At 43.3% G+C, this 6,000-nt stretch overlaps 1 protein-coding gene across 2 annotated transcripts in view; it reads left to right on the top strand.

The window, feature by feature from the left end:
• The first annotated feature begins 210 nt into the window (after positions 1-210).
• Positions 211-6,000, top strand: part of WIPF1 (WAS/WASL interacting protein family member 1) — an 89,217-nt gene continuing 83,427 nt past the window's right edge. The window contains exon 1 of one of the 2 annotated variants that reach the window (XM_030325344.1): positions 211-285. The gene's annotated coding sequence lies outside the window, so the exon portion shown is untranslated. The remainder of the gene's footprint in view (positions 286-6,000) is intronic. The other variant, XM_030325346.1, reaches the window with a different exon arrangement.

Raw genomic sequence — 6,000 nt, 5'->3', positions numbered from 1 at the left:
TGTCTTTCTCCCAAGCTTATCTCCTCTTTACCTGTGTCCTAGGGATGCCTCAAGCAAGCTGGGGGACCCCTTTGGAGTGACAAAGTCTCCTTTAGAAGCAGGGTTACCCCAGTGTGAAGCAAGCAACGAGACGATCTTATCACATGCCTCTGACCACTTAGAGAGGCAGGCAGAGACGGTGCAGTGAGGAAGTATAATGTCACATGCGACATTTACAGGAAACTGGCTAGAAGATTGCAGGGGAACTTGAGAACTTGTCGTTTTCGGCGGATTAAAACAACACAGGTTAGTGCTTCCCCCCCCCCCCCCGAAAAATCTTCCATAGCCACTCTAAACTACCTAACTTATTCTCTTTCCTTAAACTGTCTTTCTGTAATGTGAAGAAATTGCTCTGGCTTTGAATGTGAGAGCCAGGGCATAGCTGAAAGCCACACTTTGTTAGAGGAACAAACATCGAGCCATTACTGTGAAAATGAAATTCTCAGAATCTCTTGCTTCCCTCTTTACCTTTAAAAAACAACCTTTAGATGTTCATGCAATAACTTATTTCATGGAATTCAGCTATAAGCCTCTCCTCACGTTTACCTATTAGCATAAAGCTGAAACAGGACAAATCAGCTTGTGTTTGCGGGCACTCGTGGGGTGTTCAAAGGGCGGTGGAAAATACTGAAATATTATGTGTGGAAACATGCTGCGAGTCTGAACGCAAAAATGTTGTTTTTATGTACTTTTCATCTGGTAAAATGAATCTTTTGGCTTGTATTTCCTGTTACAATGCATTTCTCATATTTTTATACATCTTAGTTCCCTTTTGTATTTTTTCTGCCCTCTTCTTTTCTTCCTTCCCTTTTTTTTCTTCCTTTCTTTCTTCTATTAACTTAAAGCAAGGGTAGAGAAGAGGGGGTCGGGGACAGCCTGAATGTGAGGTGAGGAAGTCCCCTGCCTGCGCGCGCATGGCCCCAGGCTCCCACCGCGCAGCGCCCGAAGAAGCCATGTGGTGGGGACCATCACTAGAGCTGTGTGTCTTCACAAGCCGTGCTACTTGTACGAAGGAGGACTTGAAGAGTCTAGAGCCGAGCCAGAGGGACGGTTAAAGCACTGGAAATTAGAGCCTAGAAACAGCTCAGTGGTCCAAGGTTATTCATCCTCTGGCCGGTGAGGGACAGTTTAATGAAGAGCGTCAGGTCAATAAAAGGCTCTTCCGCAAGGGCCTGATACTTTCAGACCTGTACGAGAAAGGAGAGTGTCTCGAATCTGAGTTAGAGGGAGGAAGTTACTGCATTCTTGGATTGTTATCAAGCACTAGAACATGTTGGCCAGAGAGGGTGCTGAGTCTTTTTCTGGATGTTTTTGAAAACCTACTAGATTTCTTCCGTGGCTGCGTTAACGTGTTGATAGAGGTGGGGAGAGTAATGAAGAGAGGTTGAGTTGGAAGCTTCTTGGTTCCTCTTGTCGTTCTAGCCCACGGTGTTCTCCAGAGTGTCTGCACTGAAAAAACAACAAAGGGGTGAGGGGTTAGAGGACTCACGTGTTGTTTACATCCCAGTAGTGCAAAATAACCAGAACAGTGATGAAAGAGAAAAATCATTGTTGATTATGTCCTCAGATGGCCACATTTTTTTCATTTTTTACTACCATGTTGTGCAAGAAAATGGAGGGGAGGCTCGCAGAATAGGGCTGGATTCCAAGTCGGAGATCTCGGCCCCAGTGGCTTCAGAACCCCTGCACTCGCTCGGAGAGGCAGCCCACCTTTCCATCAGGGTTGGGGGTGGAGGGGAGGTTGGACGCCATTGGTGTTTGGAGCCCTGTGCACAAATCAGTGCCTGAAGGAGACGCACACACACCAGAGGGGAACTGCACACACACCAGGAAGGTCTCTTGCACACGGCACTAGGAGTGCCCCTGAGACCAAAAAGAGGCTCACGACTTCGTGGTGGCTGGACATCCCTAGAAGGAGCTCTTCTTTCAGTTTTGCTTTGCTTTTTCAGTTGGTCATAGAGCTTTGTTGCTCAGGGACTTTTGCATTCTGCTAATCTGCTGCACATAGTAGAAAAGGGCTTTTTTTTGTTTTTGTTTTTTTTGTTAGAATATTTTCCAGATGGACCCTAATGTCTCTTTTATTAATGCATCCTTCCAAAAGCTGTTTCCATTTATTCTGGGGGCGTCTGTTCTCTCCCTAGCCAATTTCTCACCCCCTTCTCCAGCTTTCCACCTTTGGGGTGTTCCTTTGTGCTGTAAGTGCAAGAAAAGGTTTATGATGTTATGATGTAGTGCCTCTGAGCCCCAAACCTGGAAGTGGTTCTGGAAAAAAAGGACATGGAACAGCACAGGGTGGTAGATCATGTCAGATGGTGGAGAGCACCTGGACTATTATTCTAGCTTGTCATTTTTAGACAGGAATTACTGCCAAGTTGAACACTGAGTTCAGTTTGAAGGTCAAAAGCAGGAAGAGATAAATAGTCACCTTTTATCTGGAGAGAAAATTGTGAATTTTATGAGGAAGGAGGACTGTATAGACATGTTACTGAACTCTCTAAATAAGAAGAAGGGGACTGACTTTGCAAATTCCTCTTCTCCTAGACCCTGACATATAGGCAGGCTTCTTCTCCCCAGGATGCCGGGTAGTAGAGTAACACTTCAGAGCCAGCCTCCACGGATAATGGGGTTGCCTGGGTTCCAGAAGGACAAGCTGGTGAGATATACAAAACATTCATGCTGGAAGGGAAAAGAAAAGAAAAAATAAAACTTTGATGAGTGCAGCTTTCACAGTTGAATTCATCATTGGTCATCTTTTTGAGTTGTCACCACCAAGTCTGGAGGCCCAGCCCCCCCGGGCTTCTCAGAGAGATGTTTCTGGATGTGGGTAAAGTATCACAGTTTTGTCATCACCGTTATGCTGGGAAATATTGGGAGCCACAGGTGGTGGGTTTTTTTAATTGTGTTAAAACAGACATCACCTAAAATTTTCCATCTTAATCATTAAGTGTGTAGATGGAAATTCTGTAAACCGTTAACCGTTAAACCGTTAAACAACTCCTTCCCATTTCCTTCTCCCCCAGCCCCTGGCAACCACCATTCTACTTGGTGTTTCTGAGTTTGGCTACTCCGAGGACCTTGTAGAAGTGGAATCATACAGAATTTGTCTTCTTGTGACTGCTTTATTTCACTTAGCGTAATGCCCTCCAGGTTCACCCATGTTGTAGCATGTGTCAGAACCCCCGCCCTTTTTTGAGACTGAGTAATACTCTATGATGTGTATACACCACATTTTCTTTATCCATTCATCTGTGGAGGACATTTGTGTTGCTGCCGCCTTTGGCCTTTGTAGATCACGCTGCCGTGAACCGGGTATACAAACATCTCTTTAAGACCCTGCTTTCAATTTGTTTGTATATATACCCAAAAGTGGTATTGAGGGATCATCTGGTAATTCTGTCTTAAATTTTTTGATGAACTGCTATGCAGTTTTCCATAGCGGCTATACCATTTTACCGTCCCCCTGACAGTGCACGGGGGTTCCAATTTCTCCACATCCTAGTCAGTACTGGTTGCTGGTTTTTTTCATAGCAGCCATCCTAATGGGTGTACGATGATATCTTGTAGTTTTGATCCACATTTCCGTACCAATTAGCGACACTGAGCATCTCTTTATATGCTTGTTGACCATTTGTATATCTTCTTTGGGGAAATGTTTCTTCAGTCCCTTGCCCATTTTTTAAATGGGGTTGTTTGGTTTTTGTTGTTGAGTGATAGGAGTTGTTTACATATTGTAGCCATTAGGGAACTATAAAGTATAAATAGTTCTTTAAAGTATTGTATGTGCTCTAATGTTCACATCATCTGCTACGAGCCAGTTGCTCTCGTGGTATACACTCTTGAAAAAGACCAGGAGGTTCAATAATGCGATTTTTTTCAACACCATTGATTTTTATCTTGACTCTGGAATGCTTGACAAAATCTCTGTGATTTTCAGCTTATAAGCAGTTCAGTTTTCAAGAGCTGACAAGGATGAAGGCAAGGAAAATAAAGGAAACAGAAGAGATAGCATGGGGTAATGCTTTTTATTCTTTCCATAATTTATACTTTTTGACTACGTAATCTTCAGGAAAAAGCCTTTTCCTCAGTTCTGTTGACTTAAACCGGACTTCATGCAGGAATGAACACACTTTCTGAGAATCATCCAGTAATTATGTCTTCTTATACCATCCTCCCTTCTAAACCCACAGGCTTGAAGATACCTCAGATTACAAGATCAGTATCATTTTCCTTCATGAATGCCTCAAACAAAATGTTGTATTTTTCTTCTGGGTCATAAGGACCCAAAGACGACTTGGCCTGTTGTCCCAGAAAAGAAGCAAGGCCGTAAGACTATTCTGGAGCCATGGCCATGCTGTTTGTTTAGATTATAGATTTTCTGGAAGGAAATGGTAGGGAAGTTATGATGGACAGCCTCATGCACTGCTCTGTGGTCTTCTTTGGCTGAAGGTGCTGTCTTCTAAATAAAACATCATTAACACTTACGTGTACTCTGATGTTTCTGAGGAAGGGATTGCCCACATGCTTGGTTGATTTTTCACTGTGCCCTTTCAGTTTCCCATTTTCTTCACCAGTTGGAAAGTTGGTGCTGTTTCCCCCCCGCCCAAAAAAGCCTCTACGTGTCCCCCTCCCCACCAAAAAGGCATCAGAAAATGACAAGAATGGGTTGCATTTATTTGTTTATGAAAGGCTTTTCCTCAAAAATAATAAACTACATGGTGGGGCGCCTGGGTGGCTCCGTCGGTTAAGCATCGATCGACTCTTGATTTCGGCTCAGGTTGTGATCTTGCAGTTCATGAGTTCGAGCCCAACATCAGGCTTCACACTATCAGTGGGATTCTCTCTCTCTCTCTCTCTCTCTCTCTCTCTCTCTCTCTCTCTCCCTGCCCCTCCCCTACTCATGCTCTTTCTCGTTCTCTCTCTCGCACGCTCTCTTTCTCAAAATAAATAAATAAACTTCAGAAATTAATAAACTGGGAAAAGATGAGCCCTTGAACGGAACCTTGTATGGTGCACTCCACACAATTGAAGAGGCACCTATTCCTGGCTTACAGGACTCTGCCGGTTCCACTACCTGGTCCTTACATATCACTAACACTGTAATTTCTCAATACTAATTAGAAGTTACTTACCAGAGTCTGTTTTGATACTTTCTGGTAGGAATTAGGCTTCCTTTCTACTTTTGTTTGTGTCTGGATTTTAATAATGTGTCAGGTTTTAAGCTCTCACATTGTACTGTTTTGTAATCCTAGTGTGGCTTAAAAACAAAGAGGTTTTTCTTTGCAGTAGGATACATGTTTGCACACACACATGCACAGGTACATACAAATATATATATATATATATATATATATATATATATATATATATATTTTTTTTTTAACAGGGCAAAAATTCTTTAGGGCATATATTCCCTCAACCAAAAGTCATTAGATGATATCTTGGGACCTACAATTATTTGGAATATGCAGCTAATCTTAGACCAGGAGGTTGTGCATATATTACACCTATAGGTTCATTTGGAGGTTTGCTAACGAACTGCTACTCTTTGGGTAAATCACTGATTTACCCAAAATGGTGATTACATGGTGATTCAGAAGCCACTTCTTTGATTTCCAGGCCAGCTGTAGAAAGATTTGGTCTTTCTTATAGGCTTTAAAGGCCTGTAGAACGATCCAGAGTCCTGAAAACGGGGTGTGGGGTCAGTAGAGGGGCTGCGTTGCACCTCGCCAGCTTGCCGTGCAGAAGGCTACACAGGGAGGAAGGGAATTGGAGTTCCAACTCTGCCTTCTAACTGCGGTGTGGCTTCTTAGGAAAGTCCCAGTTCCAGAAGTCATTTAACTAAATGAACATTCTTGATGAACTGCCACGAGGGCTTCGCCTAAAACCTCTTTCAAAGCCAGCAATGTGTGCCTTCACTCTCTCTCTCTCCTTCCTTCTGCCTTTCCTCTTCTTTCTCCTCTC

This window comes from Lynx canadensis, chromosome C1 (assembly GCF_007474595.2).
Source record: "Lynx canadensis isolate LIC74 chromosome C1, mLynCan4.pri.v2, whole genome shotgun sequence".
Lineage (NCBI taxonomy): Eukaryota > Metazoa > Chordata > Mammalia > Carnivora > Felidae > Lynx > Lynx canadensis.
Note: the sequence above shows the minus strand (reverse complement) of the source record. Positions and strands in the feature narration are given on the sequence as shown.